Source organism: Symphalangus syndactylus, chromosome 13 (assembly GCF_028878055.3).
Source record: "Symphalangus syndactylus isolate Jambi chromosome 13, NHGRI_mSymSyn1-v2.1_pri, whole genome shotgun sequence".
Classification (NCBI taxonomy): Eukaryota; Metazoa; Chordata; class Mammalia; order Primates; family Hylobatidae; genus Symphalangus; species Symphalangus syndactylus.
The window spans coordinates 25850210-25863943 of NC_072435.2; positions in this window are offsets into that span (position 1 = coordinate 25850210).

Consider the following 13734-nt stretch of genomic DNA (forward strand, 5'->3'; position numbering starts at 1 on the left):
AGGGACATGGTCTTCAAACATTTTTCTCCCACAACTCAAAAGAATTTTTTTTTTTTTTTTTTTTTTTTGAGACGGAGTCTTGCTCTGTCACCCAGGCTGGAGTGCAGTGGCGCAATCTCGGCTCACTGCAAGCTCCGCCTCCCAGGTTCACGCCATTCTCCTGCCTCAGCCTCTCCGAGTAGCTGGGACTACAGGCGCCCGCCACCAGCCCGGCTAATTTTTTTGTATTTTTAGTAGAGACGGGGTTTCACCGTGGTCTCGATCTCCTGACCTCGTGATCCACCCGCCTCAGCCTCCCAAAGTGCTGGGATTACAGGCGTGAGCCACCGCGCCCGGCTCAAAAGAATTTTGAAAGTCGACTGTGATCCCAGCTACTTGGGAGTCTGAGGCAGGAGAATCCCTTGATCCCAGGAGACAGAGGTTGCAGTGAACTGAGATCGTGGCATTGCACTACAGCCTGGGCCACAAGAGTGAAAATTCGCCTCAAAAAAAAAAAATTGGAAGTGATGTATCTTCTCACTCTTTTCACATACACATGTAAGTTTCTTTTTATATTATAAATTACAACACTTACAAATAAAGTAATTTATTTCCCATATTTAAAATACATGCTGTCAAGTTTGGCTAAGTTTCCGGAAGTACATAGTCACTCTCATCTGGGATGTGCAGACTGCAAGGGAATGTGTTTGGGGGTTTAGGAAGTCACTTATGGACGCCCGAAGGTGCGGATGCCTGTTTGATGTCCCAGGAGAGACCTGAGGAGACAATTGGACACAGGATTGTAGAGCTCAGGGGCGAGGCCTGCAGGGGACATGGAGTCGTGTAGGTGGGTTACAGCTGTGAGATGATAAGGTTCAAGGTGATTTGAGTCTAATCCTCTGTTTTGCTCATCTTGGAGAACTGGAATCCATTTGAAATTTGAGTTAAAAAGGAGCACTACCCTGTCAAGCAGAAAAGCCACACACTGTATTTTGTCAGTCATTTCAGGGGTCAGTGTCACTCTGACTGAGCTTATTCGATTACATACACAGAAGTCAAAATGTCACAACTAATCATATCCAATGAAGTCACCCACTCATCTGTACCCAAAGTCCCCCGCCCTTTTTTTCTTTTGAGACAGAGTCTTGCTCTTTTGACCAGGCTGGAGTACAGTGGCATGATCCCTGCTCACAGCAGCCTGGAGCTCCTGGGCTCAAGTGATCCTCCTGCCTCGGCCTACAGAGTAGCTGAAACTACAGGTGCACACTATGATGACCGGTTAAATTTATTTTTTTGACAGAGATAGGGGGTCTCACTATTTTGCCCAGGCTGGTCTTGAACTCCTGGACTCAAGCAATTTCTCTGCCTTAGTCTCCTAAAGTGCTGGGATTACAGGCGTGAGCCACTGCGCCCAACCCCCTTTTCTTCATTACTGTGCTTCCCTCCCTAATTCTGTACATCTCTCTCATTCTCCCCTTCTCTCTCTAGCTCGTTTTCTTTTTCCCTGGGATTGTGCTCCTCATTTGGTACCCCTCTCCTCTCCTGCTGTTTATCCCCTTCTTCCCTCTATTACTTCTTTTCCACCTCTTCTGCTCCATCCTCACAACTTATTTAACCTTTTTTTTTTTTATTTTTTGAGACGGAGGTTCACTCCTGTTGCCCAGGCTGTAGTGCAATGGCGTGATCTCGGTTCACCGCAACCTCTGCCTTCCAGGTTCAAGGGATTATCCTGCCTCAGCCTCCCTAGTAGCTTGGATTACAGGCGTGTGCAACTGCAACCAGCTAATTTTGTATTTTTAGTAGAGACGGGGTTTCACCATGTTGGTCAGGCTGGTCTCGAACTCTGGATCTCAGATGATCCGCCAGCCTCAGCCTCCCAAACTGCTGGGATTACAGGCATGAGCCAAAGCGCCCGGTCCTTATTTAACCTCTTGTTGCTCCTTCTCCTCAATCTTTCGATCGTCCTCAATCTCCGTATATTACAGCCTCTTCTCTTATCTCTGTGTCTCCTCTGCTCTCCCTGTTAAATTCTCTCTTCCCTGTTACACCCCCCAGTCCCCACTCTCTAGCACCCCAGATCCCCAGGTGTCCTCCCTGCTGTGGTTCTCCCTCTGTTCTCCTTGCCACCAGCACCACTCTGCTCTGTCTGCCCTGGCTCCAAATCCCTCCTCCTCTCCTTCTAATGAGCTTCCTCTTTGCTACCCCTCTCCCTATCTTGCTGTCCTTTATCTCTGTACAGCTAGCTTTTCTCCAGTTGCTTTTCTCCTCCTGCTTTCTTTTTTTTTTTTTTCACTTTTGCTGTCTCTTGGCAAATCCCTCACCCATCCTCTACTTTGCCATGTGTTATGGGTCTTTCTCATTCTTCTTTTCTCTGTCTCAGGTTTTCTACTGCTCTCTCAGTCCCTCTCTCTGTCTCCTGATCCCTTTGGTCCACACAATCACAGGCGGGTTTGGAGTAAGACGCCTGCATCCCGGAGAAGCGCATTTTCCAGGAGGTGGAGCTGGGCAGGCAAGAACACCCCGTGTCAGAGGGCAAGCCCCTGGGACCTCCCCAACGCTGGTTCAGGGGAAGGGATGACTGCGGAGGGAAGACTTGGGGAACAGCAGGGCCTGGCACGAGGAGGGACGTGGGGGGCGACGACGCCTTAAGACAAGGATGAGGCCTGCAAGATCCGAGGACCAGGCAGAGGACACAGCCTCCCCGGGACTGGGGCCGCGGCGCTGCGCTACAGGGACCCACGGGGGCGAGGCTGCGAGGCGCCCAGGGCGGGAATCCACCTCGCGGATGAGGACTTTAAAAAGCATGGGACGGGAGAGTCAGAAAAAAGGTTTTGAGCAAGAAAACTACGCGATAGGAAGTGTATATATTGCTCTATTGCAGAAAGGCCGGGGATGGGACCAGCCTCCGGGCGACTTCAAACCCCAGAGGAAGCAACTTCCAGACACTTACGGAGATGTCTCAATGTGCTCTGGGTGAAGGAGAAGACAGGCGAGAATTTCCAGGTCCGTGGGGACCCCACGTCCCAGGCGCGGTGGCTCACGCCTGTAATCCCAGCACTTTGGGAGGCTGAGGCGGGTGGATCACCTGAGGTTGGGAGTTCAAGACCAGCCTGAGAAATATGGTGAAACCCTGTCTCTACTAAAAATACAAAAATTAGCCTTGCGTGGTGGCCGGCACCTGTAGTCCTAGCTACATGGGAGGCTGAGGCAGGAGAATTGCTTGAACCTGGGAGGCAGAGGTTGCAGCGAGCCAAGATCGTGCCACTGCACTCCAGCCTGGGAGAAAGAGCAAGACTCCGTCTCAAAAAAATAAATAAATAAAATAAAATAAAATAAAATAAAATAAAATGGGCTCATCAAACAGGTTTTAAATTTTATCATCTGTTTTCTCCACTTGGAGTTTAGTTCATACTGTCCTTCTGCCATTATCTCCTTCTTATTCTGCTGGACAGAAGGAGTCATGTTCTGAGTCTAAAAATCTGAAGGAATCTGTTGTCCCACCTACAGCACCAATTGAAAATAAAAAACAGGAGAGGGTGTATAAAAATTGGCCTGTACTGCCCCCTCCAGTTGCAGAAACATCTGTACTGCCTCCTTCTGTAGCAGAAATAGAAACCCCAATAGAGAGAATTTTATGCTCTGCTGCCATAGCTGGAGAGCTCTTAGGACCCCGTGCTTTTCCTATCTCCATAAGGCCGGATACAAATAACCCGCAGCAGCTTATTCATGAACACACCCCACTAGAGTTTAAGTTGTTGAAGGAATTAAAAGCTAGTGTAGTTAATAATGGAATACAGAGCCCATTCACTTTAGGATTGCTAGAATCTGTATTTGGTGCTATGCACCTTCTACGCTTTGATGTAAAGCATTTGGCTTGCACTTGTTTGTCTGCTAGTATATACCCGACATGGAATTTAAATTGGCAAGAAATGTGTGCAGACCAAGCTAGACAGAATCGTGCTGCTGGACACAGAGACATTACAGAGGATATGCTGTTAGGTAATGGCCCTTATTCAGACCTGAAACATCAAGTGGGACTCCCAGACTCTGCTTATCAGCAGTGTGCACTGGCCACTAAACATGCCTGGGCCACAATTCCAGAAGAGGGAGTCCCAGTACAATCCTTTTTACATATTGTGCAAGGGTCACAGGAGCGTTGTGCACAGTTTCTTGCAGGATTTCAAGAGGCAGTGAAGTGTCAGATTCCTCACACCACTGCTGCAGAAATGTTAACCTTAACCCTAGCTTTTCAGAATGCAAATGCAGATTGTAAACGTGCACTGGCACCTGTGAGATGTACAAAAACTTGGGAAATTTTCTCAGAGCTTGTCAAGATGTGGGAACTGAGCTGCATTGCTCCACAATGTTAGCACAAGAAATGGCTAATTTAGCAGCTGACAAGTCTAGAAAGAGCCAATGGTCAAACCCTAAAATGGGAAAATGTTATAATTGTGGAAACAACTGGACATTTTAAAAAGGAATGCCGTCAGATCTCAAGAGAGAAAGGACCTTACAATGCGGTTCCCCACTACTACCAGGAAAAAACGCCAGGACTCTGTCCTCACTGTAACTAAGGAAATCACTGGGCTAATCGGTGCCACTCAAAATGTCATCAGAATCATAACCCCCATCAGGAAATGAGAAGGGGGCCTGGACCCGGCCCCTCAAACAATAAGGGCATTCACAGTTCAGACCACAACCACACTTTAAGGGTGGGTCCCTGAAGAAACGTTGATTCCCCCCACCCCAGGAACACCAGGAAGTCCAGGATAAGATCTCCCTGCCAGAGAAAGGATTAGTTGGAGGAGACAAATCTACCAAAGCTCCCACTGGCATTTAGAGACATTTACCAGCAGGATACATGGGACTAATTTTAGGCAAGAACCATCTTAACTTGCGAGGCATCACTGTAGTCCCTGGAGTAGTTGACTCCAATTATGAAGGAGAAATTCAAGTAGTTTTAATGTCACAAGATCTTCAGGTTTTTGAACCAGGAGAATATATTGCTCAATTGTTGCTTATTCTCTGCAAATTACACCCTTCTCCATGAAAACAGAAATGAGGAAAGAAAAGGTTTGGGAGCACAACTACATGGGAAATCTATCCCAACCCATAACCTCTAATAGACCTACCTGTGTAGTACAAGTTAAAGAAAAGAAATTTTCTGGGCTAATGGACACAGGAGCTGATGTGTCAGTAATAACCAGTAAGGAATGGCCCCTGCCATGACCTCTCAGACTAACCTCCACATCCCTAGTGGGAGTAGGAGCAGTTCAAAGTGTTTGACCGAGTGCTGAGATTTTACTTTGTCTTGGTCTGAATGGGCAGTCATATACTTTTCAGTTCTATGTTGCAAATATAGCTATCAATTTATGGGGTTGAGACTTACGGCATGGGATAGGAGACTTACAAGTGAAAATTTGATAACCCAGGATTTTTTTTTTTATACTTTAAGTTTTAGGGTACATGTGCACAATGTGCAGGTTTGTTACATATGTATCCATGTGCCATGTTGGTGTGCTGCACCCATTAACTCGTCATTTAGCATTAGGTATATCTCCTAATGCTGTCCCTCCCCCCTCCCCCCATAACCCAGGATTTAAAATGTTGAAGAACATGGGATATCAGAGTGGGAAAAGTTTAGGGAAATTCCTACAAGGAACTCCTAACCCGATATCAGTAACTGGAAAAACAGAAAAGAGCTAGGACGTCAGGATTTCTGATGGGGGTCATTGATATTTCTCCTCTGCCAACTGCCTTACCATTTGAATACTCAGCAAAAAACCTGTATGGGTGGATCAATGGCCCCTAACACAGGAGAAACAAACCCAACTTCAGCAGCTAGTAAAAGAGCAATTGGATGCAGGACATATAGAGATGTCAGCTGGAATTCACCAGTGTTTGTTATCCCAAAAAAGCCCGGAAGATGGTGACTGTGGCATGATTTGAGAGCTATTAATGCACAAATTAAACAGATGGGTGCATTACAGCAAGTTCTGCCAACCCCAGCAGCCATTCCAAGATACTGGCCTCTTGTAGTAATAGATCTTAAGGATTTTTTTTTTTTTTTTACTACACCCTTACACGAGAAGGATAAGCCTTGATTCGCTTTCTCTGTGCCTTCTATTAATGAAAGAGAACCTGTTTCTCGCTATCAATGGAAAGTTTTACCTCAAGGCATGCTTAACAGTCCTACACTATGTCAGCATTTTGTAGGAAGGGCATGAAAGGAGCCTTGGAATATGTTTCCTACTGCTTACATCATTCATTTTATGGATGACATTCTTTTGTTCACTCCTACCGATCAAATCTCACATGAGTTATTCCGAGGAACAAAGCAGGCTTTAACTAGATGGAATCTCAAAATAGCTCCAGAAAAGGTACAATTTCCCTATACCATTACTTAGGCACTATTATTACTGAAAGAAGTGTACAGCCTCAGAAAGTAGTTCTCTGTAAAGACAGGGTACAGGCTTCAAATGATTTCAACAGCTGTTAGGGGATGTTAATTGGCTGCACTCGATGCTGGGAATTGCTACTTATCAACTCCAACATCTTTATCAAGCCCTGTAAGGAGATTCTTTATTACAGTCCCCACAGCAATTAACCAAAGAGCAGAAGCTGAGTAACGACTTGTAGAACAGATGCTTCAGCAGAAACATGCCTCACGGCTGCAGTTGCAAAATATTTTGCTTTTGTTTATTCTTCCTACCCCCCATTCCCCAACAGGATTTCTAGGCCAATGCTTAGACAAATCTGTAACACTAATAGAATGGCTCTTTTTACCTAATCAAACAGTCAAAACCTTGCAAGTCTATTTTTATTTAATTACACAACTTGTGACTATGGGCAGGCATAGATCAAAAATGCTTACAGGATAGATCCAGACAAAATTATTGTTCCTTTAGACTCCCAGCACCAGGCCACAGCTTGGGAAATGTTGACAGGATGGCAAACTGCTTTTGCAGATTTCGTGGGAATAATGGACAATCATTACCCCTCAGACAAAATTTTGCAGTTTTATAGTCCATTCTTTGATTCTTCCTGTGATTACTCATCACAAGCCTATTCCAGGTGTCCAGACCTATTTTACTGATGGCTCTTCCAAAGGCCACGCAGCTATTTATGGACCTAAACATATTCAAACAAGAAAGACCTCTGGGGTTTCAGCTCAACGCTCATAGTTAATTGCAGTCATTCAGGTTGTGTAGTTCACTGCTTCAACTCATATCAACATTGTCTGTGATTCAGCTGATGTTGTAAATGCAGCCAGTCGCAGAGAAACTGCTACAATTAAAAGTACACTAGAGTTAGCTGGGCGCGGTGGCTCACGCTTGTAATCCCAGCACTTTGGGAGGCCGAGGCGGGCAGATCACGAGGTCAGGAGATCGAGACCACGGTAAAACCCCGTCTCCACTAAAAATACAAAAAATTAGCCGGGCGTGGTGGCGGGCGCCTGTAGTCCCAGCTACTCGGAGAGGCTGAGGCAGGAGAATGGCGTGAACCTGGGAGGCAGAGCTTGCAGTGAGCCGAGATCGCGCCACTGCACTCCAGCCTGGGTGACAGAGCAAGACTCCGTCTCAAAAAAAAAAAAAAAAAAAAATTACACTAGAGCCAGAACTGCTCATATGCTGCATGCTATATGCCATGCAGGTGAAACAGCTGGTCATGTGCAGCAACAATGTCTGTCATCATTTGCTCACATGGGGATACCTAAACAATTAAAAGCTGAAAATGGACCCACTTATACTAGTCATGCTTTTCAAAATTTCCTACAGCTTTGGGCTATAACCCATAAAACAGGAACTCCTTATAATCCTAGAGGACAAGGCATTATAGATGGGCACATCAAACATTACAACGCATGTCGAAAAGACAAAAAGGAGGAATAGGAGACCAGTTACCACCACTAACAAAACTACATTTAGCCTTATTTACTTTAAGTTTTTTGACTCCAGGTATGGATGGTAAGACTCCAGCAGAAAGAATTGGCAAGTGTTAGAGGAAAAGAGGAAAGTTTATCTGAAAGTGTTATGGAAATCCCTGGAAGAAGACAATGGAAAGATCAGGTGGATTTACTGATGTGGGGATGAGGGTGTGCTGTGTGTTTACAGGAGATGGACAAACCGTGTGGGTGCCTTCAAGGCGCATGTGACCATGGAAAGGGAAACTGGAGGGACCCATGGTGGCCAACCATGGGACTGGTCCCTCTGGTACGGGGCATGAGCCAGCTGAGCCTGAGAGAGAAGACAAAGAAAAGGCCGACCAGAGTCACGACATCAATCCCCATAACCTGGGGACAACTCAAGAAAACCACGCAAGAAGATGAGAAACTGGAACATCAGGGACAGGCAAAAAACCCTGAGTCCATGTTCTTGGCCATGTTAGCCATAATGTCCTGTGCGCTATGTTTTCCCCGTCACAGGCAAAAACATATTGGACGTATGTTCCCAATCCCCCAGCAGTACAACCTGTCCTTTGGAGTGACACTCCTCCTGAGATTTATCACGATCAAGGATTGTGGGCTCCAGGACCCCTAATTCCGCATGACATAGAACAGTTAGACTCTCAGAACAATGTCATCAATTATACTGCTCCACTGGAAGGACGCCCTTTGTGTATCACCACAAAGACGTCACTCAACCATAGCTGTCTTACAATTCAAGCTCAAACATAGTTGAGTCGCTATGGAAAAATCATGTACTTATTAAGTCTTGGTTCTGTTAATGTAACTGGTGTGCTAACTGACCATTCCTGGCCCAATTGCCCAAATTGTGCTGACTATATGGAATGGATTTCCTTCAATATTTCCTACCCCCCTCCGTGGACACAGTGTCTTGGCCCACTGGCTAGAAAACAATCTATGATAACTTGAGACTTGGTGGATTGGGGACCTAAAGGTCAACTAGACAAAAAAGATGAAAATCAGAAATCTTGGCACAAACTTCGCTGGTGTTCACGGTAAGCTTTTAATGCTCCTTCTTTATACCACACTGGGATCCACTCCCAGTCTGCCGCCCAGATTGCTTGGCATGGAGCAGGCTTTAGCCTGCCTCTTCCTCAGTGGCATCATCTGAAGAGGAAAGGACCAATCCAAGAGACATTCTGGGAGGCAGCATTCCCATTTATGAATGGCAGCATCTGGTTTGGGATACCATCCAGTAAGAGCAATAGTAAGCAACACAGGGTTTTGTTTTTTTTTTTTTTTGAGGTGGAGTTTCACTTCTATTGCCCAGACTGGAATGCAATGGCAAGATCTAGGCTCACTGCAACTTCCACCTCCCAGGTGCAAGCGATTTTCTTGCCTCAGCCTCCAGAGTAGCTGGGACTACAGGCACCCGCTACTATGCTTGGCTAATTTTTGTATTTTTAGTAGAGATGGGGTTTCACTATGTTGGCCAGGCTGGCCTCGAACTCCTGACCTCGTGATCCACCCACCTTGGCCTCCCAAAGTGCTGAGATTACAGGCGTGAGCCACTGCGCCCATCCACAACACAGTCTTTTTTTTTTTTTTTTTTTTTTTTTGAGACGGAGTCTCGCTCTGTCGCCCAGGCTGGAGTGCAGTGGCGCGATCTCGGCTCACTGCAAGCTCCGCCTCCCGGGTTCACGCCATTCTCCTGCCTCAGCCTCTCCGAGTAGCTGGGACTACAGGCGCCCGCCACCACGCCCGGCTAATTTTTTGTATTTTTAGTGGAGACGGGGTTTCACCGTGGTCTCGATCTCCTGACCTCGTGATCCGCCCGCCTCGGCCTCCCAAAGTGCTGGGATTACAAGCGTGAGCCACCGCGCCCGGCCTTACAACACAGTCTTAATGTTACATTTGTAAGGAATATCACCACTCAATTTACAGTTTGTGTTTTTAATCCTTATGTTTTTTGGCACCTACTTTGATGATTTTGGGTCACATCCCTGGGCTATGGAATCCCATTAATCTATCCAAACCTTGGCGCCGGTGGCTCATGCCTGTAACCCCAGAACTTTGGGAGGCCAAGGCGGGAGGATCACGAGGTCAAGAGATTGAGACCAGCTAGACCAACATGGTGAAACCCCATCTCTACTAAAAAATACAACAAAAATTAGCTGGGCATGGTGTTGGGCGCCTGTAGTCCCAGCTACTCAGGAGGCTGAGGCAGGAGAATGGCGTGAACCCGGGAGGCGGAGCTTGTAGTGAGCCGAGATCGCGCCACTACACTCCAGCCTGGGTGACAGAGTGAGACTCCGTCTCAAAAAAAAAAAAATTCTTTCCGAGCCTTGGGCTGCCACACCTGCTTTGCACTTTGTGAAACTTCTAACTCAGCTTACTCATCATGCTCATAGAGCCTAAGGCATGATCATTTTTGCTATTGTTTCCTTGGTCACACTGATAACTTCTGTTGTGATGTCCTCCGAAGCTTTGCATAATTCTATTGAAACAGCTCAGTACGTGGAGAACTGGATGCGTACAGCTGACCAAGCTTGGCTACTTCAGAATGAAATTAACACTGAGTTACAAACTGAAGTGGCAATGTTGAAATCCACCATTCTATGGTTAGGGGAAAAAATACAAAGCTTACAGTTGCAGCACCAATTGCGCTGTCACCATATTTGTGTAACCAACTTAGAATATAATCAAAGTGAGTATCCGTGGGACCTTGTGAAAGCCCATTTGTGGGGAGCTTTCACAGTCAACATCACCTTTCATATTGGTGAATGACAAAACAAAATTCTTGACTTAAATAAGCAAACTCAAGAGTTTCAGCCTTCTTTAGAATACTGGACCGAATTCCAGCAAGGCCTGGAGAGCTCAATCCTTGGACCTAGCTAAAGCACCACATTAACATCTCATATAGAGGCCAGGTGCGGTGGCTCATGCCTGTAATCCCAGCACTTTGGGAGGCCAAGACGGGCGGATCACAAGGTCAGGAGATCGAGATCATCCTGGCTAACACGGTGAAACCCCGTCTCTACTAAAAATACAAAAAATTAGCCGAGCGTGGTGGCGGGTGCCTGTAGTCCCAGCTACTCGGGAGGCTGAGGCAGGAGAATAGCTGGAACCAGGGCAGGAATCCACCTCCAGGGTGAGGACTTTAAAAAGCACAGGTGGGAGAAGCGGTCAGAAAACAGTTTTGAGCAGAAAAACTACGCGATAGAAGGCATCTACATGGGGATATAGAGAAGGTAACTGACTTCTCTATACATATTCTTAACCATCTGTAGTTTGAGGGGCTACGAGTCTCAAAAAGAAAGCTTCAGTATGTACAGCCTGAAGTTAAATATTTAGGCCACTTAATAAGTGCAGGCAAGCAAAGAATAGGGCCTGAACAAATCGAGGGAATCCTGTCCCTACCCTTGCCTCAAACTAAACAAGAACTCAGGAAATTTTTAGGGTTTTTCAGATACTGCCGTTTATGGATTGACTCACGTGCACTGCACAGTAAACTCTTATAACAAAAACTTGCCCAGGAGAAGCCTAACCATCTCCTGTGGACTTCTGAGGAAGTTGATCAAGTCGAGGAGCTGAAGGAAAGGCTCATAACTGCCCCTGTTAAGCCTTACTCTCCCTAGAAAAGCCATTCCACCTTTTTGTTAATGTGGACAGTGGGGTAGCTTTAGGAGTGCTGACTCAAGAACGTGGAGGCTGCTGGCAGCCCGTAACCTTCCTATCAAAGGTCCTAGACTCAGTCACTTGTGGATGGCTTCAATGCATCCAGTCCATCATGGCTATGGCAATACTAGTCGAGGGAAGCAGAAAGTTAACCTTTGTAGGAAATTTGACAGTAAGCCCACCTCACCAAGTTAGAGCTATCTTAAACCACAGAGCAGGGAGATGGCTTACTGAGTTGAGAATCTTAAAGTATGAGGCCATTCTCTTAGAAAAGGATGATTTAACATTGACCACTGATAATTAACTCAACCCAACAGGTTTCCTAACAGGGAATCCAAATCTAAAAAGGGAACACACATGTTTAGATTTAATTGATTAGCATATGAAGGTTCGACCAGACCTAGGAGAAACCCTCTTCCAGACTGGATGGCACTTATTCATAGATGGTTCCTCCCAGGTGATTGAGAGAAAAAGACATGATGGGTATTCAGCGAATTGATGGAGAAACTCTTGTAGAAATAAAGTCAGGAAATTGCCCAGCAGTTGGTCTGCTCAAAGGTGTGAGCTGTTTGCACTCAGTCAAGCCTTAAAGTACTTACAGAACCAGAAAGGAACCATCTATACAGATTCCAGGTATGCCTTTGGAGTGGCCCATGCATTTGGGAAAATTTGGACTGTACGAAATCTCATAATAGTAAAGGTCAAGACCTTATTCACAAGGAGCTGATCACCCAAGTATTGAGTCATCTTCAGCTGCTGGAAGAAATAGCTATTGTCCACGTTCCTGGACACTAGAAAAGCCTTTCTTTCGAAAGTCAAGGAAATAACCCAGCAGATCAGGCAGCCAAGCAGGCTGCTGTGTCTTCTGAAATGCGTATTTTTCACTTAACTCCTTGCCTTCCTCCTCCTACCATAATCCCCATTTTCTCTTCCACTGAAAAAGAAAAACTATTAAAAATAGGTGCCAAAGAGAATTCAGAAGGTAAACGGATACTGCCGGACCAGAGAGAAATGTTGTCCAAACCCCTTATGAGGGAAGTCTTATCCCAACTACATTAGGGGACCCATTGGGGACCCCAGGCCCTGTGTGACACAGTTCTCAGAGTTTACAGTTGTATAGGAATTTATACCCTGGCCAAACAGGTTACAGATAGTCTCTCGGTAGGTAAGAAAACTAATAAACATACTGTAAAAAGATTACCTCTTGGGGGAAGGAATCTGGGCTTAAGGCCATTCCAAAGTATCCAAATCGATTACACAGAAATGCCTCCAATAGATCATCCAAAATATTTGCAGGTGATAGTAGACCACCTCACTCACTGGGTCAAAGCTACCCCCTTTTCAAATGCAACAGGCAATAATGTAGTTAAGGCCCAAATGGAAAACACAGTACCCAGGTTTGTACTAATAGAAAATATTGACTCAGACAATGGAACTCATTTCACCGCACACATTATTAAAAAGCTATCCCAAACATTAGACATTAGATGGGAACACCATACTCCCTGGCACCCACCCTCATCAGGGAGAGTAGAAAGAATGAATCAGACTCTAAAGAACCACTTAACCAATTTATCTTAGAGACTTGATTGCCACGAACCAAGTGTCTTCTTGGTCCTGTTGAGAATTCGAACTGCACCACGGAAAGATATTGGTCTTTCACCTTAAAAGATGCTCTAAGGATTACCTTATTTGCACTCTGCTGCTGATATTCCTACCTTTGAAACAAAAGATCAATTCCTTAAAAATTATATACTTGGTCAGCTGGGAGTGGTGGCTCACGCCTGCAATCCCAGTACTTTGGGAGGCCGAGGCGGGCAGATCACAAGGTCAGGAGATCGAGACCATCCTGGCTAATGCGGTGAAACCCCATCTGTACTAAAAATACAAAAAATTAGCCAGGCATGGTGGTCTTGCACCTGTAGTCCCAGCTACTCAGGAGGCTGAGGCAGGAGAATGGTGTGAACCTGGGAGGCGGAGCTTGCAGTGAGCCAAGATGGCACCACTGCACTCCAGCCTGGGCGACAGAGTGAGACTCCATCTCAAAAAAAAAAAAAAAAAGTGATGGCAGTGGGCAGAACTTGTGTAAGAAAAAAAAATCTTGGGGCCCCAAAATCACTAAGCAAAGAGAAAATGGAAAAGCCAAGCAAGAACTCTGTCAGACAAACCTA